The 27,379-nt window shown below is 45.1% G+C and overlaps 1 protein-coding gene across 2 annotated transcripts in view; it reads right to left on the minus strand.

Annotated features, from left to right (window-relative positions):
• Positions 1–27,379, minus strand: part of C1_1H5orf34 (chromosome 1_1 C5orf34 homolog) — a 236,186-nt gene that overhangs the window by 194,889 nt on the left and 13,918 nt on the right. The gene's annotated exons all lie outside the window — the stretch shown is intronic.

The following is a 27,379-nucleotide window of genomic DNA, read 5'->3' on the forward strand; positions in this document are numbered from 1 at the left end:
AGTGCTGCAAAAGAAAGCATCTGTTTTTACCCTGCAAATGGCATCATTTGCAGTGCTAAATTCACCATCTTCCAGGAACAGGTGGACTAGAATCAAAATCAAAGTTTTCAACACAGTTTTGCCATTTTACTGGGACATACCCCAGTTTTCCTATTTTTTGTGCTTTCAATCTCCTTCCAGTTAGTGACAGATATGGGTTCGAAATCAATGGTGGATCCTGGAAGGCTATACATTTCTGAAATGTAGACAACATTCTGAATTCAGCAATGGGTCATTTGCGTAGATCATTCAAGGTTTTCCTATGGAAAGTAACACTTGAAGTAAAAAAATATTGAAACTGAGCTGAAAAAAAACAGCCATTTCTGTTCAAGTTTTCAGCTAAGTATGGCAGATTTGCAAATCAATATAGCGTCCACTGGCCCCTTCTGGTTACAGGGATATATCAGGCTTGTAGGTTCTCCAAGAACCCAAGCTACCCAAAGCCAATAACTGAGCTGCACCTTGCAATGGTTTTTCATTGTGTACTGGGTATACAGCAATTCATTTGGTAAAGTATCAAGAGTGATAAATAGGTATCAAGAAAAACCTATGCATTTCCGAAATTGGCACAAGATATGAAGTTTAGAAGCAGTGGTTATTTGCACATCTCTGAATTTGGGGGTACCCATAATGGCGTGTGAATGGGAGGGCATTTCTCAAAATGTGCAATGGAAAGTGCAAACACAGAGAAAGACAACTGGCAATAACACTTGTTCTACTATTCTATGTTCCCCCAAGTCTCCGGATAAAATTGTACCTCACTTGTGTGGGTAAGCGTATTGCCCGCAACAGGAAGCAGCCCAAAACCCACCATGGACCACTCTAAATTTACCCTTTTATGCAATGTGCCTCGCTGTGGATAATGGGCTCTAGTTCAGCCATCAACTAGGGAAACCCAGCAAACCTGTACATATTTTTAATTTAGGCATCTAGGGGAATCCAGGATGGGGTGCCTTGTGTGGTTCTTACCAGATTCCGTTACCCAGGATCCAAACACATTTTCCTCTAATTTCTGTGATGGAAAGTTCTGGAATCTGACGGAAGCCACAAACATTCTTCCACCCAGCATTCCCCCAAGTCTCCTGATAATAATAGTAGCTCACTTGTGTGGGTAGGCCTAGTGCCCGCGACAGGTAAGGTCCCAAAACGTATTGTGGAGAAATCAAAATTATTTATCACAAAGTTACTAGTTTCTGGAAGCAGGACATCTGCGTTTTTGGTACCAGGCTCTGCAGCCATCTAGGTAAACCTACCAAACCCAGACCTTTCTGAAAACTAGATACTCAAGGGAGTGCAGGGAGGTGTGGCTTGCGTGGATCACCCAGCGTTTTCTTACCCAGAATCCCCTTCAAACCTCAAATTTAGCTAAAAAAAAAGAAGAAAAAAAACCCACATTTTCCTTACATTTCTGTGTGAGATCACTGCACAAGCACAAATTTCCTACCAACCAGCGCCCCCCTCAGTCTCCCGATAAAAATTATACCTCACTTGTGTAGGTGGGCCAAGTGCCTGCGAAAAGAAAGGGACAAAAACGTGATGATATTGAGGGGGAACCAAAGCGGGTCCAAAAGGGCAGTTTGTAATCATACGTTTTTAGGCTGACACTGCTTTGGGCACGCACACAAGTGGGGCAGAATTTTTAGCGGTACAGATGGGGCAGTGCTGGGTGGGAGAAATTTTGTGGATTCCTGCGGATTCTGGAAGTTTCCATCACAACAATGGAGGGAAAATCTGAGCTCTCAGGCCAAGATGGACGTTTGCAGGGCATTGTGGGTACAAAAATGGTATGGGATGCATTTGAAGTACACCATCCTGGACTCCCCCAGCCCGCACCCCTTTATTTCTTTTTTTTTCCCCCCTGGCATCTGTTGAGCTGTCTCCACCCCCACCCTCTCCCTTACCCCATCCGTCCCCCGGGGGGAAGAAAGAATGTTTATATGTTTGGGGTGGGTGAGGGCATTGGTAAGATCATTTTGGGGAGCCCCCCACTCCAAAGTTTCATCTCTGGTGCCTAGTGGGCTTTCAGTAACCCCCAGGGGCAGATCGGGGACTACTGCCCTCATCTGCCCCCAGGTGGGGGGAAGGGCTGAAAAACTGTTTACATATTTTAATTGGTAAGCCCATCTTGGGCAGCCACCCACCCCAAAGTTTGAAATTTTTTTGATCCCTGGTGCTTAGTGGGCTTTCTGGCACAGGGACAGATTGGGGGCTACTGTTTTCAGCAGTAGGGAATCCCTCTGTGCATGCACCAGAGAGATTCCCTGGTTCGTGTATGAGGACAGCTGGGACTCAAGAAGGTGTTGACACGTTTCGGCCTATTATCTAATGGCCTTTTCAGTACGATATAAGGTGGGTGTGTACCTTGCCCCCATTTCCCATGGGCACAACTTTGTGTAACAGCATGGCCTGTTCCTCTCACTGTGCGAGCTTCCCTTTTTAAATCAATTATTATCTCTCTTTCAAAACTTTCAAATGTATGAATCAGGATCTCTTTATGGTTCTCCCCGCTCTGCCAGTGGCTTTACAAAACATCTCACAGCTGATGTGAGATAATAATTGATTCCATACTGAAAAGCCAATTACAAGACCGTCAGCAAGTACCCACAGTGTATGTGAGACAAGTGGGGCATATGGCGACAAGGTCGTGAGAGTACGGACTACCTTATAGACGGACCAAAAAATCTGGACTGTACATATTTGGCTGTCAATGTTGAAATTATTTCATAAGGAACTGCGTGTGAAAAATACAGCAAGATTTTTTAGTATTTGTTTAGGTTTATGATACATGTGGAAAATTGTATGAATTTGTTTTGAATCTCTTTCTACACAGTGCCTGGGATTATTTCTGTGAACGTGCTGAAAACACAAAAAAGACAATACAAATAAAAGTGCCTCAATAATAAATTATATACTGTGAGTGTGGGCCCAGCCCTACATAGGAGCGAGACCTCCTGCCCGACCTGAGGTGGCAGGGGCGGCTACAGTGACAATACGACCTGTTGCCTGATGTTGGCGGGACACGGTTGCTCTGAAAAGCGGTAATGAAACATCAATGCACAATATGGAGTGCTTGAGCCTGCAAGCTCGGTGAAGTTGAGCCAGAGAATGTTTTGCTGCCTGGTCCTAAGGCGCTGTACCCTTCCTTTGAAGCGCTGCAGACTGCCGCACACACACAAAAACGCCAGGGATCCATAAGCGCTTCATCCGCTGTGAGGCTGCAGAAAGGACCCGGGGGCTGTGTCGGGTCCAAGCCAGAGCCATTTAATTCTAGCAGAACGCTGCTGAATGAGTTGAGGAGCACCACACTGAGGCCTGCCCTGTTGGATGCACACGAGAGCAGCAGGGACCCGCAGGTGCGGCATGTTGCCACTGCACTGCCACTGTGAATATAGAGGGGGACCGAAGGACATGGGGACCGCGTTGGTCCCAGTCCTGAGTCACTGAGGACTGACTGGCCGCTGCAGGCTGGGAAGTGAAACCAGAACCCGGGTGGTTCTGAGCGGGAGGCCTGAAAATTGAACGGACCACTCCTGCATTTCACCTTGTCCTAATGCATTGCTGAACTAGGACGAGCACCACTAACTGGAGAGCGTTGCCCGAACTGTGCCACTGGCATACTCCAGCGGGCACGTTAGCTATAACACCAGTAACAAACACAACAGAGGCACAAGAGACACAGGGGCAGAGTCGGTCTGGGCCTCTATTTTGTCACCCAAGGCCCCTAGCTGTGAGGCACACGTCACTGGGCTACCCCCTGCCTTCTCCCCAACCCTCTGGATTACAATTTAAATTTGACACCTCCCAGGCAGAAAAAAACCGAACAATTGGATTGGCAGCACATGCATTTGTAGTAGGAACCGCAGAGGCGCTGGGACAGCGCGCAACCAACAACCCAAGCTTGTCGCCCCTGACCAATGTGACTTCACCTTAATGCACAGAGCATGATCACACTGAAAGGTGGAGCTGCCCCCCATGTTGGCATTTAACTGTTGTTCTTGCTGCGACCACCAGCCCCCTAAATGACTATTCGTTTGGAGAAAAGAATTGTTGATCTATGCCCAGTCTCACCCACTCCAGACTGATTGATAGCATCTTGGCACTGACCTTGGCCCAAAGAGTTTCTTCTTGTTGGTTGCCATCCTCACCTAACCACTGAACGACACCTGAGCTGACATAATGGCAGTTGACGAGCTACATGGACCTGGGAGTGGCCTTGGTGTGTGTCCATCCTAGCTCTTACCTGGCTGACTTTGCTGACATCCTGATGGCCAGAGAATGGGCACCTCCATTGCAGTAACCTGCACTATCACCCCGATGCACTCCTGGAACTCATTTTAACTACTGATGGCTTTGGGTACCTCTGGGACGTGACTACCGACTATGGGTTGCACTGCTGAATCTGGAATAGAGATTTCAAAACTGAAGACCCACACCGCCCCAACTTCTATAGTAGATAAATTAGATACGGTACTAGTTGCAATTGAACGCTCCAGAACATCATTAAGAGCCAAGATTGATAGAGTGGCCTCAGATCTTACACTCTTGCACGCAGACCATTGCAAGCTTGTGGACCGAGTTACTCTGACGAAGCAGGCTCTCCATGACCTCCAACTACGGTCAAAGGAATTAACAGGATCTCTGAAGACGCTGCGAGACAGCGTCACCACCCTGGAACAGAGAGCTGAAGATGCAAAAGGAAGGTCGAAAAGAAATAACATCCAAGTGGTTGGACTACCGGAGGATAGGGAGGGCTGTGTCGCTGTATGGTTTATAGAACAATGGCTGCGGGAACTGCTCACTGCGCACACGCTCTCACAATATTTCTCCATTGAAAGGGCAAACCGGGTGCCAGCTAGGAAGCCTCCGCCCAGGTCTAACCCTTGGCCATTGATACTAAAATTGTTGTATTTTCAGGATAGAGACTCGATACTGCATGAACCAAGGAAAAATCCCAGAGATTAAAATAGACAAAGCTCAAGTTATGTTTTTCCAGACTACACCGTCCTGGTCCAGAAACAGTGCAGCTCCTACATTGCAGTAAAGAAGCAACTGGACATGAAATATTAGCTACATTTTCCCGCGCACCTGAACATGGTTTCTGGAAACACAAAGCATTTCTATGAAACTGCTGAAACGCTTGGCACTGGCTGGACATGCATAGCCCACACACCTCTGGCCCATCTCAGTCGAATGCATCAATGACCCCGTGACAATCAGACAGCCACCGCCACCAGATTGGAATGAGCCGACCGTTCGCATCCCAGACTGCTCCAGTCTTGGAACAAATTACTGCAGAACAACACCAGATGCTGCAACATGCTGGCACTCTTACTGACACGGCCAGGTGCCTGTCTCCCTGATGATGCAAGATGCGATAGAACAACTGACAACCAACAGCTGATCTGCATTTTCCAGAAGACAAACTGCCCCATTTCTCAAGCAACAAGATCTCTGCGCGACCTGGCCCTTAAATGTAGATATGGAGCTCCCACCGGAGGTGACCCCACAAACTGCAGAGGACATCATATGACATGCCTATTGTAGGAGGCTGGCCTGGCTTGTAGTGGGTACCAAGGGGTACTTACACTCTGTACCAGGTCCAGTTATCCCTTATTAGTGTAGAAGAGGTGTTTCTAGCAGCTTAGGCTGATAGAAGGTAGCTATAGCAGAGCAGCTTAGGCTGAACTAGGAGACATGCAAAGCTCCTACTATACCACTGGTGTCATATGCACAATATCATAAGAAAACACAATACACAGATATACTAAAAATAAAGGTACTTTATTTTTATGACATTATGCCAAAAGTATCTCAGTGAGTACCCTCGGTATGAGGATGCCAAATATACACAAGATATATGTACACAATACCAAAAATATGCAGTAATAGCAAAAGGAAGTAATGCAAGCAATGTAAAGTTACAGTAGATTGCAATATGAGCACATAGGTATAGGGGCAACACAAACCATATACTCCAAAAGTGGAAGGCGAACCACAAATGGACCCCAAACCTATGTGAGCTTGTAGAGGGTCGCTGGGGCTGTAAGAAAACAGTGAGGGTTAGAAAAATAGCCCACCCCAAGACCCTGAAAAGTAGGTGTAACGTGCACCTATATTCCCCAGAGAGCACAGAAGTCGTGATGGGGGAATTCTGCAAGGAAGACCAACACCAGCAAAGCAACCAAAGTGGATTTCCGGACGAGAGTACCGGTGGAACAAGGGGACCAAGTCCAAGAGTCGCGACAAAGTCGAGTTTGGGCAGATGCCCAGGAAATGCCAGCTGAGGGTGCAAAGAAGCTGCCACTGGATGGTAGAAGCTGTGGATTCTGCAAGAACGAAGAGGACTAGGAACTTCCCCTTTGGAGGATGGAAGTTCCATGTCGTGAAGAAGCTTGCAGAGGTGTTCCCACGCAGAAAGACCGCAAACAAGCCTTGCTAGCTGCAAGGGTCGCGGTTAGGGTTTTTGGATACTGCTGTGGCGCAGGAGGGACCAGGATGTCGCCACTTGGATGATGAGACAGAGGGGGCGCCCAGCAAGTCAGGGAGCCCTCACAGAAGCAGGCAGCACCCGCAGAAGTGCCGGAACAGGCACTACGAAGAGGAGTGAACCGGAGCTCACCCGAAGACACAAAAGGGAGTCCCACGACGCCGGAAGACAACTCAGGAGGTTGTGCACTGGAGGTTAGAGCGTCAGGGACCCAGGCTTGGCTGTGCACAAAGGAAATCCTGGAAGAATGCACAGGAGCCGGAGCAGCTGCAAATCACATGGTACCCAGCAATGCAGCCTAGCGTGGGGAGGCAAGGACTTACCTCCACCAAACTTGGACTGAAGAGTCACTGGACTGTGGGAGTCACTTGGACAGAGTTGCTGAGTTCCAGGGACCACGCTCGTCGTGCTGAGAGGGGACCCAGAGGACTGGTGATGCAGTCTTTTGTTGCCTGCGGTTGCAGGGGGAAGATTCTGTCAACCCACGGGAGATTTCTTCAGAGCTCCTGGTGCAAGAAGGAGGCAGGCTACCCCCAGAGCATGCACCACCAGGAAACAGGCGAGACAGCGCAGGATCAGCGATACAAGGTTGCAGTAGTCGTCTTTGCTACTGTGTTGCGGTTTTGCAGGCGTCCTGAGCAGTCAGCGGTCGATCCTTTGGCAGAAGGTGAAGAGAGAGATGCAGAGGAACTCTGATAAGCTCATGCATTTGTTATCTAAAGAATTCCCCAAAGCAGAGACCCTAAATAGCCAGAAAAGGAGGTTTGGCTACCTAGGAAGGAGGATAGGCTAGCAACGCAGGTAAGAGCCTATCAGAAGGAGTCTCTGATGTCACCTGCTGGCACTGGCCACTCAGAGCAGTCCAGTGTGCCAGCAGCACCTCTGTTTCCAAGATGGCAGAGGTCTGGAGCACACTGGAGGAGCTCTGGCACCTCCCCTGGGAGGTGCAGGTCAGGGGAGTGGTCACTCCCCTTTCCTTTGTCCAGTTTCGTGCCAGAGCAGGGCTGGGGGATCCCTGAACCGGTGTAGACTGGCTTATGCAGAGATGGGCACCATCTGTGCCCATCAAAGCATTTCCAGAGGCTGGGGGAGGCTACTCCTCCCCAGCCCGGACACCTTTTTCCAAAGGAAGTCCTTTGTTCTGCCTTCCTGGACCCCAGGGGGGCAGAAACCTGTCTGAGGGGTTGGCAGCAGCAGCAGCTGCAGTGAAACCCCGGGAAAGGTAGGTTGGCAGTACCCAGGCCTGTGCTAGAGACTCGTGGGATCATGGAATTGTCTCCCCAATGCCAGAATGGCATTGGGGAGACAATTCCATTATCTTAGACATGTTACATGGCCATGTTCGGAGTTACCATTGTGACGCTATACATAGGTAGTGACCTATGTATAGTTCACGTGTGAAATGGTGTCCCCGCACTCACAAAGTCCGGGGAATTTGCCCTGAATGATGTGGGGGCACCTTGGCTAGTGCCAGGGTGCCCACACACTAAGTAACTTAGCACCCAACCTTTACCAGGTAAAGGTTAGACATATATGTGACTTATAAGTTACTTAAGTGCAGTAGTAAATGGCTGTGAAATAACGTGGACGTTATTTCACTCAGGCTGCAGTGGCAGGCCTGTGTAAGAATTGTCAGAGCTCCCTATGGGTGGCAAAAGAAATGCTGCAGCCCATAGGGATCTCCTGGAACCCCAATACCCTGGGTACCTCAGTACCATATACTAGGGAATTATAAGGGTGTTTCAGTATGCCAATGTTAATTGGTGAAATTGGTCACTAGCCTGTTAGTGACAATTTGTAAAGAGAGAGCATAACCACTGAGGTTCTGGTTAGCAGAGCCTCAGTGAGACAGTTAGGCATCACACAGGGAGCACATACATATAGGTCACAAACTTATGAGCACTGGGGTCCTGGCTAGCAGGGTCCCAGTGACACATAACAAACACACTGACAACATAGGGTTTTCACTATGAGCACTGGGCCCTGGCTAGCAGGATCCCAGTGAGACAGTGAAAACACCCTGACATATACTCACAAACAGGCCAAAAGTGGGGGTAACAAGGGTAGAAAGAGGCTACTTTCTCACACCTATGTCTCTGATGTTTCAGCAGAACTTCCTTATAGTGCAATTTAAAGACACAAGCTTCATCCACTTCTAAGCCCCGCTCCTCTGAACCCGCAAATCAGAGGTTCATTGTTCTTCCTAGTCTAGATAGCCACTATATGTTTACTTTAGAGGTAATGCTTGCTGTTTCTGCACACTACTGCTATGTTATTGCTCTGTTGTCTAAGTGAATTGCAGGGGTTGTAGCCTCTCACGGTTTTATTCCCCCTGTACGTGTGTGAACTTTGTAGTATTCCTACAAGCCTCTTATTGACTAGTTTGGGTAGGAACTCAATTGGTACATTGTTCTCATGGTAGTCACGATTACTGTTTTCATAGTTATATTGCACTATGTTTTATTATATATGCTATACGTTTTACTCACATTTACCCTAAACACTGCTGCGTTTATGCCTCTCTGTAACAATATAGGAACCCAGCGTAGCCATTATGACGGGGCTGTGCTACTACACACAAATTTTATTACAGGACCAGAGGCTTCCATTATGCATCCATCCTTTTAATGCCACTCCTGCAGCACTAAGTACATTACATCATATTAAAAAAACAATTCAGAACACCATAGTAAAAGATAAATGGCCTGTGCGTGAAACAATCATACTTTTTTGAATGCTGCTCCTCAACCAAATAAGTTGCACTATATTTTTATCCTCTCTATTTCACAAGTAGATTGACCAAAATTTGGCTTACTTTTCGCTTGATTTCCAATTTACAAAGATCCATATCATGCCATGGTGGCTCTCTTTGTAGAATTTAAAACAATCTTACAGGTGCATCATTTTACCAGTATTATTACGAACCAACCGGTGTGCCAAGCTGTATTTTCGTGCCTTCTCGCTGTCGTCTAGGCCAGATAGGTTGGCCAGAGTTCTGCTCTGGGGTCACAATTCCACCATCTTAGTGCGAGTGCGGTGAGGGGTCATCCCGATTTTCACTCGTGGACCCACCCCCCCACCCCTGCCTTTGCTTTGCCGCAATGCATAGTCTGCAATAAGGGAGGATCAATCTGGTCGCCTCTTGCCAGCTGTATTTTCGCCAGTGGTGTGAGGCGTGTGCCATTTCATTTGGAGGCCCCTCGCTTCCAGTCGACGCTCACGCATGCACATACAAGCAAATAACTCTCCCTTGTTGGGGCGGCCATATTACTTCGGGCTTAATGCCCTATGTTTCCTTCTTTGGGTTAATAGCCCATTTTCCATTTCAACTGACGTTGCAAGATGCTAAATCAGCTGTTGGTTGTGAGTTGATCTATCGCATCTCACATCGTCGTGGAGACATCCGCATTCTTCGGGGTGATTATTTCATTCAACCAGAACATTATGAAATAACATTTAAATATTATTTAAATTTATCTATAAATACAATTACTACACAAAATAAATAATGTTAATACAAAATAAAAATCCTTATTTAGGTACATAAATATATTCTTAAAAAATATGTCAGAATCTGAGGATCTCCGGACTTACCAAAGGGCAGGATTAATGAGGAGCTAATTAAAAATCTCATTCAGCACAAAATGTGCACATGCATTCATGAGACAATAAATCAAGTAATGAACAGTAAGAGGCAGGCGGACGAGACATGCTCAGAATCTGATGCTGAGGGTGACATTTACAATTCCAGAAGGAATAAAAGAAAAGCAAAACATTTGGGTGAGGAAGCTACACCCTCACCTGCGAAGGAAGGTAGAGACACCTTCAGAACGATCGGAGGTCCAAGCACCTCACAGAGGAGTGGTGTCCCCTGTGGCACAAAAAAGGACGACGACTCTAGCGGCACATAAAGATTAGGTAACCCTAGTGGTACAAACCAGACTGAGGCTCTAAACTTAGAATTTGGGGGTCAAGAAGCTGAGGAAAATTCATATGATGAATATGTCATCGATTTGGACCAAGAAAACTCAGACACAGATGTTCTCTTGGATGACCCCTCATCCCTATCTAATAAAGATACTATCAAAAATCCTCTGGCAGAAGAGATGTTTTCTCCTAAAAACATCAGACACCTAAGAAGCCCCGAGTGGTGGCCTATGCAGCATGTGGGTGAATTTATCAGAAAGTGGATTAGAAACCAACTCAAAAAGGAGGTACATAACCTATTCAGAACCGAATGCCCGCATCCGGTAATTGAATTTAATGTTTGCCTCACTCCAACTCGTGATCCTAAGTTAATTACCTTTTTATTTAAGATGGGGCGCGACCATAGGAAAGGCCTAGAGAGGTCTCTTAAATCATGCAAGGACTGTCTTCTGGATATTGTCGGTCCTCTGGCAAGAATAATTGACATGTCAGAAGAGGCATACATGAAAGGTCTGCCGATAGATCTAGACCTTTTCCAGGGTTGGAGTCAACGAGCCATGGTGCTCTTGGAAAACATGAATGCAAGCCTAAACACTGAAACGTGTAAGGCGGTTCAATTCAAGATTAACCCTAAACTCTGCAGTTTAGCAGAAAAAGAAAGCTCTGATAATCCTAAGGGGCTGCTCTTCAGCAACAACATGGTTAAGAGCATAGGGAAATGTGTAGCTACATTCACAGCACTCGATAAAGCACAGTTTAATATATGCAAAATATTTAATCCAATTTTTGGCAAGGCCAGCAGAAGAGGACACTCTGTCGGACGATACCAACAAAGGTCCCAATATAATTCATCATGGTCAAGAGGGCGATACGCCAGAGGATATCTATATGGCTCACAGTCCAACGTCTAACCACAAAGGGGACGATCTCTAAGGAATAGAGGAAGCAGAGGCCGCAGACAAAATCCAGCTCTCCATAGTGAGTGTTATCAATCCACCCCTTTCTTCTTTCCTGGAAAGAGTTGGGGGGGGGTGTCTCAAATGTTTTTACAAAGAACTGGGAACTTATCACTCAAGACACCTGGGTTTTGGAAACCATTCAGAATAGATTTTTTTGCAATTCCCTCTCAACTAAATATGCGAGGGAGATGGTACTAAAAAACTAAACAAAAATAAACCAAGAGATTGTGGAGAAAGAGGTAGAATCTATGCTATTGAAGGGTGCAAATCGAGAAGTAGGACTGGAAGAGAAAGTTTTTACAAGTACTCTTTTTCTGGTAGAAAAGAAGGAGAAGTGTTGGAGACTTGTCATAAACCTTCGTGAACTGAACAAGTTCTTAGTTTACCACCATTTCAAAATGGAGGATAGTCACCTATTAAGAGATCTATTACTAAAAGTCGACTGGCAAGTAAAGTTAGACCTGAAGGACGCGTACTCCATAATCCCTATGGCACTAGATTCTCTGAAATACCTCCAATTTTTTTTAAGGAAAAAACATCTTTTGTGCACTGCCATTCGGACAATCATCAGCACTGTGGTGTCTCACCAAGGTACTGAGACCAGTACCTTCCTATTTAAGGGAAAGAGGCATCAGGTTAATCATATACTAGACTACTTTCTGATTTTATTGCAAAGTTTTCAACAGATACTAAAGGACCTGAGGTTGGTAATTTTCCCAGGTTGCCTGACACTTTCCAGGTAAGAAGGTTCAAAGTCCCCACCTGAACTAAAGGATGTTCCCTTCCATCTACATCTTTTAGTGAACCCTCCGTGGCAGGGAGAAGAAATGAAATGTTGCAAGGAAGTTCCAAAGTCATTAGGATCACTTGTGAGCTCTAGTATGGAGTTATCAGAATAAAGAAGCAGCTCTTTAACCTCATCTTCGGAAGGACTCTTTGAATCATTGCGAAAGGAGGGAAAGCGTAAGCTTTCATCCCTTTCCAAGTCTGAAGGAATGTATTACTGCCAGCGCATCTGGGTCCATCATCCAACTGTAATACCTGTCCAGATGAAATGTTAGTCTGCTCGCAAAGAGACCTATCTCTAGCAGGCCCCAAATGTGCGATATTCCCTCAGAGCATGCTTTTCTCAGTTTCCAATCGCTGCTTAAGAACCTTTAATTCCAATCTGCAGAAACATCTGCCTTTCCCAGGCAAATATTCCACTCTAAAGACTGATCTTGTGCACTAAACATAATAACCAAAACATCTTGGCTAAGATAGCTTGATCCGTGGATCTGGTACTTCCTATTCGATTGATATAAGCTACTTTAGAGACATTGTCCATTTTCGAAAGAACTGCTCTGCCTTGTAAATATATTTTTGTTTTTAAACTCGTTAGAGCATGAAGTCCTGCAGTCAATTCTAGTTAATTTATATGATTTAGCCTAAGTTTAACCATAATCCACCAGTCTCATGAGCACACAGATGTGCACCCCAGCCAGTCATACTTGCACTGGATTCCAGCACAAAGTCTGGTGAACAACCAAAAATTGCCCAGTCTTTCCTGGCATCCAAATTCTTGAGTCACCGATTCAACTCCTCTCTCGCTGCCTGATCTAGAGAAACCTGGTCCCCATACCAAAGGCCTGAACGAATGGCTTTCCCTTTTATCCTCTGTAATGCACAGTAGTGAAACAGACCTGGAAAGACAGCTTGGATGGAGGAAGAAAATAACCCCAGAAGCCTTGCCAATTCGGTCAGGGTTAAGGAGTCCCAACTGAAGACATATCTTATTTCTTTCCAGATCTGATCTTCTTGAACTTTTTTGGGGGAGAAGGAGAAGAATGACTGAAGTAAAGCCTAGGAACTCTAGAGTATGCAAAGGGATAAGGACCGATTTCTTCTTGTTTACTATAAATCCTAAATTCTCCAACAGGTAAATGACAAAGTTCAAGTCTTTTAATATCTGTACACAGCTTTGGGATAATTATATCAAAATGTTGTCTAGGTAGATGATCATCCGGACGCCCCTCCCTCTTAGATAGGAGGTCATTGGTCTATGTACCTTGGTAAAGCACCAAGGAGCTGAAGGCGGTCTGAATGGTAGAGCACAAAACTGATGAAGGCGGTTGCGCCAAATGAACTGAAGGTAGTGAGGGATTCCAATGCCATGCGTCCTTCAGGTCTAACTTCACCAGCCAGTCGTCTTACATTAATAAATCCCTTAGGAAATGGACACCCTCCATTTTGAAGTGCTTATAGACTAAGATCCATCCCTTGTCTTTCTTGTCTACCAAAAACAGAGAACTTGTTTTCTAGGCTGACCTCTTGAATGGCGCCTTTTAAAAGCATGAACTCCACTTCCTTGTCTACGATAACCTGTTGATCTTTCTTGAATACCATTTCCCTCACACTGAATGGTTGAGAGGGAGTCTCCCAAAATTCTATTTTGAAACCTTGGATAGCTTGTAACACCCAGAGGTCCTGAGTAATCAATTCCAAGTTTTTTTGTTTTTTTTAATTGAGGCGTCCACCCCCACTCATTCTTGGGAAGGGAAAGGAAGAGGCTTGATGACACTCAATCAATCAATCAATCTGTAAAGCGCGCTACATACCCGTGAGGGTTTCAAGGCGCTGGGGGGGGGGGGGAGGGGGTGCTGCTACTACTCGAAGAGCCATGTCTTGAGGAGTTTTCTGAAGGAAAGAAGGTCCTGGGTCTGTCGTAGATCCAACAGGAGGGTGTTCCAGGTCTTGGCTTAGAGGGACGAGAATGATCTGCCGTCAGAGGATTTGTGCCGGATGCGGGTGATGGAGGCGAGGGTGAGGTTTGCGGAGATGTCGCGTGGGGGTGTAGAAGCCGAGTCTGTTGGTCAGGTATGTTGGTCCGGTGTTGTGGAGTGCCTTGTGTGCGTGGGTGAGGAGCTTGAAGGTGATCCTCTTGTTGACGGGGAGCCAGTGAAGGTCTCTTAGGTGGGGGGTGATGTGGCAGTAGCGAGGGATGTGGAGGATGAGTTGGGCGGAGGCGTTGTGGGAGTTTATCCACGATGAGACCTTTGTGGATATTGGCTGACATTAAGTTCCCTTCCACCATCACTGCCAAAAATTGGGTTAAATAGCCTGTGCATGTTAGACTGGGCTCAATCCAGCGCTGTGAACGTGGCCACATACTTTCCTAGGCTCTTGACCATGTTCTCACCGAAGAGTAAACCCTTAGGATTTTCTGAGCTTTTCTTCTCTGCCATGTCTCAGAGTTTCGGATTAATCTTGAGAAGCACTGCCTTGCACCTTTCAGCGTTAAGGCCAGCATTGGCATTTCCCAATAGCACCATGGCTCGTTGACTCGTGCCTCGCAGGAGATCCAGGTCTACCAGAAGTCCATTAAGGAAGGCTTCCTCTGACATGTCGATTATCCTTGCCAATGGACCAACAACATCCAGCAGATGATCCTGGCAGATTTTAAGGGATCTCTCAAGGCCTTTCCTTGGGTCTTGTCCCATCTTGAATGATCACCTCAGGATCAAGGTTTTTTTCGTAAGGCAAACTTTTTCGTCAATCGCTGGACGCGGGCATTCGGTTCTGAGCAGATTGCATGCCTCTTTTTCTAGTGGGTTCTTAATCCACTTTCTTATAAATTTGCCCATATGCTCCATGGGCCACTACTCTGAGCTCCTTGGGTGTCTTATGTTGTCTGGAGAGAACAGCTCCTCTCCTAATGGGTTTTAATTTATATTTTTTGAGCTGGACAGGGATGATAGGTTGTCAAAAATAACATTAATATCCAAGTGTCCTTGGTCCAAATCAAAAACATATTAATCAAACGTGTTCTCCTCAGGGTCTGATCCCCAAACTCTAGGTCTAGGGTCCCAATCTGTTCTGTGCCGCAAGGGTCACCCAATTCTTTTTGCGTGACATCTCTTTGTTTGTGTTGCGAGGGTCACCACTCCTTTGTGAGGTGCTTGGACCTCCAATCTTGCCGAGGGTGCTTAGACCTTCCATCACAACAGAGGGTAAAAGCTCTTTATTCAAGTGTTTAGTTTTTCTCTTCTTTTTTCTTTGTTTGTGGTAGATTCACACTCATCATCAGACACAGAGCATGTCTCACATTCTGAGCTCTTAGACTGCCTCTTTCTGTTCATAACTTGACTTACTGTATCATGAACGCAGAAATGCAATTCATGCTGTATGAGCTTTCTAATTAACTCATTAGTTTTACCCTCAGGGATAGTGGGTGACTGATCCTCACAATCAGACATATTTTGTATATTTTTTTTTATAGTAAACATAGGTAATGTAATAATCATAGCAATGTATATATGAAATATAGAATATTTAAACTGTAGTTTGGAGCTTCTTTGTTAAGGAATATTTGAGAGGCAAACGAGAACAGAGCTCAAAATATGTAGAGGCAAGATATCAGATATTTAAAATAGATCACTAATGCACAAAAATGCAGGCTCTCTAAGCCTTACTGTTCTGTGCTGTCCAATCAGCTGAGACGATTCGAACTGCAACTGTCATCTGTGACAGTTCACGCTAGCGTAATCGTATAGAATAAAATGGGCTTGAAACCCGATCGGTGATGGCGGCTGTTCTCGTGATAACCAGTGCGAACAAGCCACGAGTGGCCAAAGCTGCGGTCAGAACTCCAGGGACATTCTTGAAAAATGCTTTTTTTTTTTTTCAGAAATCCCGGATCGCGATCCTCTGGAAGCCAGGAGGTGAAACAAAGGCCGCAGGCAGCCCAAAGGCAGAACCCTTACCGATACGCGGTGAAAGAACTGCCTGCATCTCCAGCGGGAGGTCGAAGGTGGGTTCCAGCCTTATTTTTGGAATAAGTAAAAGCGCACAAAGAGCGCATGGTTTGTTATATACATCTCCATAAGTTGGAAATAGCATATAAAGAGAATAAGAAGACTCAAGTTATAATGATGCAGAGAAATATAAAGTGCTACTTATCTGGTTGAGGAGTAGCATTCAAAAGAGGATGTTTGTTCCAAGCATGGACCTTTTAAGGGCTAACATGCCGGTTAACAATGTTACTACCTTCTTTTTTCTATATAGGTTGTCCCAGTTGGGACTTTTAAGCTACTTGTACTGAATATTGCAAACTGATGCCAAATGAATGCAATGTGTGTCATTGATGGTGGCCTTCGTGGTGCTGTGAATATGCTCCAACTTCTTTATAGGATTTTTTTCCCCACTCTACACTGATATGAAGTGTGTGAACTGTGTGCTAACCTTAATATTCCCTTCTCTCTAACTGAGTCCAATATGTACTGGTGCGATTTTTGTGGCTTCACACAATTATTGTGCAGAATGCTTTCAATAAGAGATCATTATTGTGCACTGTACCCCAATGCGATTGTACTTCAAAATGTTTAAAAACAATAAACAGATTTGAACAAAAAAAAGAGAGAACAGTGCTCACTGGAGGTAGCCCGGGCCAAGGAACCATTAATAGAGGAGCTGCGACATGAGGCAGAAGGCTTGGAGACTGCTTCCATCACAAATGCCCAGGGAGTTGGTGGGACGTAGTTATTTTCCCAGTCTTCCCCTTGTTTTCTCCAGAGACGAATGACCCACGTGGCCACTCACTTTTGAGCAGATGATAGGATTGCTCTCTTCAGACCAATCATTTGGGTGGGGGAAGGGGGAACGGTTGTGTTGACTGGTTGTTCTGCAGCACTGATACACCTCCTTTATGGGATCAGAAAGTCTTACACATTGATTTTGTACAGTGAATGTAATGAAACTGCCAATAAAATATGTTGGAAAAAATTTGTTCTATTGCTTATTGACAGCATTTCTCTTTGGTTTATCTCATGCTATATAAATGTTTCAAATACATCAGATAAAGTAAGTAGAATTCACATGTTTTATTAGCAATGCAAGAATCCTGTCTGTGAAATTCCACATGATTAACATTTATATTTTAAAATTTAACTTATTTTGTGGGTATTACAATACTTTGGATGGGCTGATGGTGAGTGTAGGGGGTGAAGCAACATGGGGAGGGGAAGCAGCACAGCAGGTGGAGGGAGAAGCAAGCTGAGTGCAGGTGGGAGAGAGAAGAACAGGGGTGAGAAGGAAACAGAGGGCAGAAAAAAAGCACACAAAGGAGACAGTTTATAAACATGTGCATTCTCATGGAGGGTTAAACCAAAAAGAAAAATGTTGTTTCCTAAACGTTAGTGAAGGAAGCACAGAAGATATCCAGTCAAAGATTTGGTAAAGACGCTATGCTCCAATAGAGGGACAAACACAAGATTGACAGGCTGAAACTAGAAAAGTAATTCCATAGAAGGCAAGCAAATAAGAAAGCTATAAGCCCCTGTATGTTCAATCCCACAATATATTTTTAGCAACCTAGGCACGACCTACTAATAAAAAATAAAAAAAATAAGAACACAGTGATTAAAGTAAGCTCACCATTTCAAGTGGCTCTTGGCACATGCTGGCAGAAGACCAAAGAAGTGAAAGAAAATGTAGTTAAAAGGCCTTTGCATTTATGATCGAGGATCTGGAATTATAGACCTATATCCATCAGGACCATCCCTAGCACTGGTAAGTGCTACTTTTTCAAGATAGTAAAGAGTTAAAGATCAGCTCTATATTTTGACACAGTAAACAGTCCACCACTCTTTCAGAACCCAGCACTCTCCAACTATCAATCAATCAATTAATACATTTGTAGAGCTCGCTACTCACCTGCGAGGGTCTCATGGCACTGAGGGGTGGGGTGTGGGGGGAACTGCTACCGCAGGTGGATGGGGAGGGTGTTCCAGGTCTTGGGGGCGAGGTGGGAGAAAGATCTGCCACCGGCTGTTGACCTGTGGAACGATGGTGAGGGCGAGGTTGGTAGAGCAGAGCTGTCGGTTCGGGGTGTAGAAGGGGAGTCGTTTGTTGAGGTATGCTGGTCCAGCGTTGTGGAGTGCTCTGTGAGCGTGGGTGAGGAGCTTGAAGGTGATCCTCTTGTTGACGGGAGCCAGTGCAGGTCTCTCAGGTGGGCTGTGATGTGGCTGCAGTGAGGGATGTCAAGGATGAGGCGTGCGGAAGCGTTCTGTATGAGTTGCAGTCTTTTCTGGAGATTGGCCGTGGTTCCCGCGTAGAGAGCGTTGCCGTAGTCCAGTCTGCTGCTGACGAGGGCCTGGGTGACCGTCCTTCTGGTTTCAGTGGGGATCCACTTGTAGATCTTGCGGAGCATGCACAGGGTGTTGAAGCAGGAGGATGAGACGGTGTTGACTTGTTGGGTCATGGAGAGCGATGAGTCCAGGATGCACCCCAGGTTGCGTGCGTGGTCGGTGGGCGTCGGTGAGGCTCCCATTGTGGCCGGCCACCAGGAGTCATCCCAGGCGGAGGGGGTGGAGCCTGGGATGAGGACCTCCGTCTTGTCAGAGTTCAGTTTCAGGCGACTGTTCTCCATGCCGTTGGCGACGGCCTTCAATCCTTCGTGGAGGTTGGTTTTGGCGGTGGCGGGGTCCTTGGTGAGGGAGAGAATCAACTGGGTGTCGTCTGCATATGAGACGATGTTGCAGTTGTGAGATCGGACGATGTTGGCGAGCAGTGCCATGGAGACGTTGAAGAGGGTCGGGCTGAGGGAAGATCCTTGGGGTATGCCGCAGTTGGTCTTGGCTTCAGATCGGAAAGGGAGGAGGTGGACTCTCTGGGTTCTGCCGGTGAAGAAGGAGGTGATCCATTCAAGGGTTTTGCTGCGGATTCCTGCGCTGTGGAGGTGTGTGCATAAGGTGCAGTGGCAGACGGTGTCGAAGGCGGCTGAGAGGTCCAGAAGGCTTCGCCCTTGTCCAGCAGGGTCCTGATGTCGTCGGAGGAGGCGATGAGGGCGGTCTTGGTGCTCTGGTTGCTGCGGAAGCCGGATTGGGATGGGTCCAGAGTGTTATTTTCTTCAAGGAAGTGGGTCAGTTGCCTGTTGACGATCTTCTCAATGACCTTCGCCGGGAACGGGAGCAGAGAGATGGGCTGGTAGTTTTTGAGGTCCTTTGGGTCTGCCTTGGGTTTCTTGAGTAAGGCACTGATCTCGGCGTGCTTCCAGCTTTCCGGGAAGGTGGCGGTCTCGAAGGAGCTGTTGATGATCATCCGGAATTGGGGGGGGCGATGTTGGAGCTTGCTTTTTTGAAGATGTGATGTGGGCAGGGGTCAGATGGTGAGCCGGAGTGAATGGTGTTCATGACTTTGGTGTTATCGTCATTGATGAGGGTCCAGGAGGTTGGTGTGGCTGGGGGATGCGGAGTCTGAGGTGTTGGTGGCTGTCAGGTGGGGGGGGGGGTCTCGGTGTTGAAGCTGTCATTTCTAGATTCACTCTTCTGTTTTATCCCTGCCTGTGATCCTGCATAGAGCTCCACTGCCTTTTAGCTAGGCGAGCGGTATACAAACACCACAAAAAGCAATAGGAGCTTCTGAGAATGTCTATACTGAAACTTTTAGACTGGTTGAAAAAAATAGTGATTGCTGAATACATTTTTTAGTTTAGCAAAAACATCTGATCAGGAAAGCAATTTGTAATCATGTAATATGGTCAACCCCATGAACAGGCAAATCAATAAATATGAGGTGAAATATTTGGGAAAAGCAAAAAAGCAACAAAAAAAAAGTAAAGATGGCCCTTCTCAGACTCCATTCTGGGAAAAGAATAAACAGTAGCAAAATTACATTGCCAAGACTCAAATCCTGGAATCGCTTTTCAGAAAAAAATGTACTCTACAACTTGATGTCTTTCTTAAAAGTCCATAAAAGGTATTTGTTTAAATATCACTTTAAAAGCCAATGAACCACACACAATTCACTACAGCCAAAGATACGCTTATATATATTTTGTGGGTACTGATCTGAGTGCTATTGTAGCTCACTGTTCCTATTTGTTCCGAAGCTCTCCACCACGTTGATACTAACACGTGTGTTTTAAAATAATTTTATGAATAGGGAATACATAAAAGCAAAATCCCACCCTTAATAGTTTTTTTTAATTTTGTGAGATATTGGTGGCACTATACCTCTAAGGAGCTGCTGCAGAATCAGGAAGACGACCTCATCCTTCAAGTAAACATTATAAATAACAGAATCTGTGAGATAAATAAGCAGTATTCCATTATAAATGTATAGTATATTTGAAATATTGAAAGCCCCTGCTGGCCTTCAGACTAGGGCAGTGGTTCCCAACCTTCTGATTTCTGTGAAGCCCCACTTTGTCAGTACTGGAAGCTGTGGACCCCCACTAAATCATTATTGGAATCCGTGGACCCCCAAATGAGTCATTACTGAAAGCTGGGAGCCTAATATGTTAATATTATTACATTTTCTAAGCAGTCACAGACCCCCTCCGGAGGCTTTGCGGACCCCAGGGGTCCCTGGACCACAGGTTGGGAACCACTGTACTAGGGTTTTGGTGAGTCATTCTCTAAAGGTGACCACTCTCCCACTCAATGTCTACATGGCTCCGCTCGCCAACATCGTTCGATCCCACGGCGTCAACATCGTCTCCTATGCAGATGACACACAGCTCATCCTCTCTCTCACAACGGACCCCGCAAACACTAAGATCAACCTCCACACCGGGCTCCACGCCATCACCAACTGGCTAAAGGAAAGCCGCCTCAAGCTAAACTCGGAGAAAACTGAGATCATCATCTTCGGCCCCCAACAGTGCATGGAACTCCTGGTGGCCTGCCACCCTGGGGTCGGCTCAATAGACCACCACTCACGCACGCAACATCGGCTTCATACTGGACTCTTCTCTCTCCACGACCCAGCAGGTCAACGCCATCACATCCTCATACTAAAACACCCTTCGCATGCTCTGCAAGACCTTCAGATGGATCCCCGTGGAAACCAGAAGAACGGTCACACACACCCTCGTCAGCAGTAGACTGGAGTATGCCAACGCCCTCTACGCAGGAATAAGGGCCAAGCTCCAGAAGAAACTCCAGCGCATCCAGAACGCCTCTGCACGATTCATCCTTAACCTCCCTCACCACAAACACATCTCAGCCCACCTCAGAGATCTCCACTGGCTCCCCGTCAACAAAAGGATAGTCTTCAAGCTCCTGATCCACGCTCACAAAGCTCTCCATGACACTGGACCGGCCTATCTCAACGAACGCCTCAACTTCCACATCCCTACACGCCAACTCAGCTCCACCAACCTCGCCCTTGCACCGTTCCCCACATTTACTGCACCACATCTGGCAGTAGATCCTTCTCTCACCCTGCCGTCAAAACCTGGAACTCCCTCCCCGTAAACCTACGTCTGACCCAGGACCTGCTGACCTTCAGGAAGCACCTCAAGACCTGGCTCTTCGACAAATAGCAATACACCACCACCTCCCACCCAGCTCCTTGAGACCTAGCCAGGTGAGTAGTGCGCTTACCAAATCACTAATTGATTGATTGATTGACTCATATGTGGTGTTGGCCTCATTTTTTGTATTTATAGGAAAGCAACTTTACCCAGAATGTAATATTTGGTGCCTTTGTGAAAGAGTCATGTTGTAACATTAGGTTTGAGTTTGCAGAGGGAATTGTAAATAAATGGTAGATAAAATGTTGCAAAGTTGCAGCAAAAAATGAACTTATAGAGCAGCAAAATTTCCATTTAAAATGCCACAACATCTACTGATGCATGCCGAAATATCTTGGGGAAGTCTGTATAGAGGTCAGCCCATTTAAAAGGACCATCCAGTGAGTGGTGTTGCAATAGAGCTCGAATCACAACAGAAGACAACTTCAAACAAAGCAGCAATCTGGAATGTTTGTGTTGCCAACTGTTAGTGATGCAACGTGGAAGTGGTACAGAAGCTTTGAGAGATAGCTCATTGCTATTGATTTGAGAAAATGTGATAATGAAAGGAAGTTTTCTCTACTATACAGTTGTCTAGGAGCAAAAGGACAATACATTTGTGATCACCTTCCTGAGACTGAAGTTGGTATCACTCAATTTGGTATTTTGAATGAATATTCGGAGGCAAATAAAAGATTTAGCAAGCATCTTAGTCAAAAGCCGAGCATTGTTGTAAAAAGGTATACATGTTTCACACGTAAAGAACACTGCGAAGGAACTATTGATAGTTACATGGTGGAGCTACTCATTTTAACTTCATCATTTGATTTTGAAGGATATCTTTAATCTGTATCTCACGGATCAAACTGTTATTGTATATTTCAATAAGAAAGCAACTTTTAATGTTGCCTCAATCCCACAATGTGGGGCTCTATTGAGATTGCAAAAGGGACTGAACACTCTGCAGTAGCATCCAAGGAACTGAACCAAAGTGAAATGGCTTCTCCGTCAAGTGTGGTAGCTCTTGATATAAATTCTCCAAAGCCTTTTTCAAGCAAAAGTATTAATTTTGGACATGGAAATTAAGTGCTAAGATAAGATAATACTTGCTTTATTTGTTGCTCTCGCAGCCATCCTGCGAATGCTAGCATTTGTATTGCTAGGAATAAGAATTGGAATAAATGTAAAAAGCATGTACATTTTGTAAAAAGGTGTAAAAGTGCTGAAGTAGATTGTGTGCAAATTCGAGATCAGAGAAAAGAGAGTTGTGAGAAATTGAGCTGTGTGCCGACGGTGCTAAAGGGTATTTCGTGTAAAAGTCCAATTAGTCTATTGATGAAGGTTTATTAGATTCTGTTCAGCAAAGACCCCAACCACCAGCGCTCTCAACCGACACCTCTCTCTCTCTACCCCCAGATCATTATCCTCACTCCCTCACAACATTCCTTTATGGAATCCACGCAGATTCCATAACAAGCATAAGACACCACCTCCCTCACTTCACCATAAAACAACTTAACTTACATTCTTACAATCCAATTTTAACCCTTAAATTGTAAAATTAACATACATGGTAAAAAACATCTTGTATAGAAGTGTACCAAATATGCGTATTATTCTAACAACTTTACAATACATAGTCCTTCATATAAGAAGGGCTTTTCAGAACACGTTGAGGTCTGCATCCTTGCACAGAGTTACTTCTTGAAGAGTTACTTCTTGACATCCTCACTTCCAAATCATTCTCACTAACTGGGATAAGCTTTGCTACTCTGTTAAGGTTACACACTCTAAGATTATCCAGCTTCACTGCATTCCTAAATACTTTGATCACCCTGAAAGGTTGACTAAATTTACATGAACCCAGTTCATGTGACTTTATCTTCACCCAGTCTCCCACTCTCACTACTGTCTCTTTAACTGCCTTTCTCTCATCAAACAACACCTTTCTACACAACATTTTCTCCTTCTCTCTCTCTCTCCACTGTCCAGTTTCATTAATTTGGTTGTCCACCAAAAATCTTTTCTCAGAAACCCATAAGGGCATAATGTGAGTGTTAGGTCTCCTTCCCCTGAACAATTGAAACTGAGAAATCCCAGTGGATGAATGTAGAGTAAAGCGATACTCTTTCACCTTTTTACTTATAGCAACCTCCCAGTTGCTACCTGAAGACAATGCCAACTGTATACTCTCCTTCAAGACCTTAATGAACCTTTCCCCAACACCATTACTTTCAGGATGGTTTGGGCAGCTCTTTTATGTCTTACGCCTCTGTCTTGAAGAAATGTCTCCATCTCACTTGAGGTCAATTGTATACCATTGTCTGAAAGAACTGAAGCAGGAAAACCTTCTTTCTCAAATAAACGTCCTAAAAATCCAATGACCACCCTAGATTCCACTGAATTCACAATTTTCACTTCTGGCCAACGTGAATACATGTCAACTCACACGAATACGTATCTGTCAAAGAGTTAATCTTTATGGGCTTCAAGATGTCAATCGTTATATCTGACCACGGACCACTAGCTTGCTCTCTTAAGACAATCACTACACTTCAATCCTTTATCATACTGAGAGCACTCAACACAATTCCTAACTAACCTTTCAATCTCTATGTCCATGGCAGACCACCAATATCCTTCCCTCACTCTTTCCTTAGTTTTGGCTATGCCCATATGACTAGCATGCCTCATCAACAAATCCCTTACACCAACAGGTGGAATCAACTTTGTGCCCCTCATGAGTAGTCTGTCCATCACTGATAATTCATTTCTGACTTGCCAAAATCCTCTCACGTATTCTTCACACTTATTCTTTGCGCACCAACCATTACGTACACTTGAAATAACTTTCATCAAAACCTCATCCTTCTTTAACTCATTCTTCCACTGCTCCTCGGACACAGTCCCTTCATAAACCTCACAAACTTTAATTTCCTCTTCAGAGTCCTCACCACCCTCACCCAACTTTCTTTCGACATCCACCATCCTTGAAAGGCAATCCGCCAACTGTTTATCTACACCAGGGATATACGCTACTTCAAAATTACATTCCTGCAATGCCACAACCCATTTTCGTATCCTATGTGACACTAAATCAATCCCTTTCTTACCAAACACTTCCTTCAGTGGTTTGTGATGTCTTAACCAAAAACTTCCTTCCCCACAAAAACTTTCTCAACTTGCGTACTGCCCAATACACGGCAAGCGCCTCCTTTTCTACCACCAAATAGTTATACTCTGCTCCTCTCAATGCACATGATATAAATAAAATCATCAGTTCCACCCCATTCTTCTTTTGCATTAGGACGGCTCCCAGTCCTTTAGAGCTTGCATCACTTACTACCCAGGTTTCATCTCTACTATAAAAACTACCCAGATTTGGAGCAGAATTCAGACATTGTTTCAAGAAACAAAATTCTTCCTCACATTTTTGTGTCCAAAGGAATTCCTTCCCTTTTTGCAAAAGTTCTCTCATTACTGTAGTTCTTTGAGCCATATTAGAAATAACCTTACTATAAATCAGTCATACCCAAGAACTTCAACACCTCCTCCTTACTTTGAGGAGTTCTCAGTCTGTTAATAGTATTGACCAGGTCATCTTTGGGTCGAATGCCTGTGCTACTTATAACATGACTCAAGTACTCAATTTTTCCTACATCAAACTTACATTTCTCTGTCTTCAGGGTCAAACCTGCATCTCTCAGTCTTGACAATACCGCTCTCACCCATACATCATGCTCCTTTCCACACGAACCCCCAATCAACACACCATCCTGGTATACTCTTACACCCTCCAGACCACCCAGAAGATGTTCCATAATTCTCTGAAACACTGCAGCAGCAGAAATTAGCCCAAACGGCATTCTTGGATACTTGAACGTAGCAAACGGTGTGACAAAAGCAATTAATTCTTGGCAGTCTGGATGTTACCTTATCTGATGGTATGCAGACTCTAAATCTAAGGACGAGAAGTACTTGACACCGTCTAAGAAGCACAACAATTCACATATATTAGGCAGAGGGTAGTGAGCCACAACTACCATTTTGTTCAACTCTCTCAAATCTACACATAATCTCACTCTACCATTAGCCTTGTGCGCCATAACCACAGGAGTCAACCATTCTGTAGCCTCCACCTCCTGAATAATTCCTTCACTGACCAACCTATCTAATTCCATCTTCATGCGGTCTCATACTGATAACGGTACCCCTCTAACTTTAACTACCCTTGGACTTGCATTGGATTTCAGTTTTATTAGGTGTAAATAATTGTTAAGGCATCCAATCTTCTTGGTAAATACTTCCGGAAACTCTTTCATCCATCTCACACTACTTTCTAGCGCCCTATTGGTTTACTTTCCTCCTGCACATTAACTGAATCAACACACACAGAGCTACCCATCCTCTTTCTACTACATAGAGGGAACTCAGCATTCGGATCTAATAATACATTAAGATCACGCTGGTGTAACCAGCTTATTAATGAATCACCCTTCATGGAAACCTATAACTTTCCCAGAATAATCATGTCACCAAACTCAATGGTTGCACAGAAATATCACAACAGACGTATTGGAACACCTCCATAACCTCTAGGTTTGATATCTGGCTTAAACATTTGAACATGCCCAGCCAACTCCTGTTCATAAAATGTTTTCGGAATCAAAGTTATCTTGGCTCCAGAATCAAAGAGCATTTTAACCATACTCCCGTTGACCTTGACTTGCTCTATTGGACCATTCGGAGAAAATCCATTAACTTGAAAAATATTGTACTTTTCATCTGGATCACTTTCACTTAAATCTACTTCTTGAACTTTCTTTGAGTCCTTTACAGATCTGCACCATCTGGTGAAGCGTCCTTTCTTTCCACAGGATTTACACGTAGCTTTCCAACCAGGACATCCTTTGTTGTTTGCAAAGTGACCTTCATTGCCACATCTGAAACATTTTCATTGCTGAGATCTACTGATGACTCTCCCTGTCTTGGTACCTTTACTGGTAAATTTAGACTTTTGAACGGTATGTGAGAAGTCTCATTTTCTACTTTCAAGATTATTAGAGGCCAATGGCATTTCCTTCTTTAGAACTTGAGTACAGGCTTTTGAATGTTCAAAGTTCTTTGCAGCAATCAACAAGTCTTGTAAAGATGGATTAACTTTATGCCACATGCCCTCCCAGGCCTTTTCATAACTGCTACCCAGCGTCAACTGATCTGTTAGTCTTTCCACTAAAGATGCCCCAAAATTACATGTGGAAGCTAACTTGCGCAATTCTGTGGTATACTGTTCAATTGCTTCCCCTGAACGTTGAATGCGTCGCCCAAAGTGAAACCTTTCAAGCACCGTACTAACTTTTGGCAGATAGTGTACGTCCAATTTCTTTAATGCAAATTTCTTCAGGTTTGTGGCTTCTTGGTCTTGAAGATCTAGAAGATGTTAAAAAAATGTCCTGTTGAGGGCGTGGCTACGGGCGTCAAGATGGCGGTCGCACTCTGAGAGTGCTCTGGACCCCTCCGTCATCCGCCTGAACCTACTACCATACCTGATCCTGTTTTTCCTCCCAGCCGGGTCTCGGAGGGTGCTTCGGAGCCCCCGGACTCTGGTGAACCAAGACTGGAGCTCTGAGGTGCCTGGGTGCCGTCGGGAGTCGGCACCATCCCAAGGACCAGAACGCACCCAAAGCGGGAACC

Source organism: Pleurodeles waltl, chromosome 1_1, assembly GCF_031143425.1.
Source record: "Pleurodeles waltl isolate 20211129_DDA chromosome 1_1, aPleWal1.hap1.20221129, whole genome shotgun sequence".
Taxonomy (NCBI): Eukaryota; Metazoa; Chordata; class Amphibia; order Caudata; family Salamandridae; genus Pleurodeles; species Pleurodeles waltl.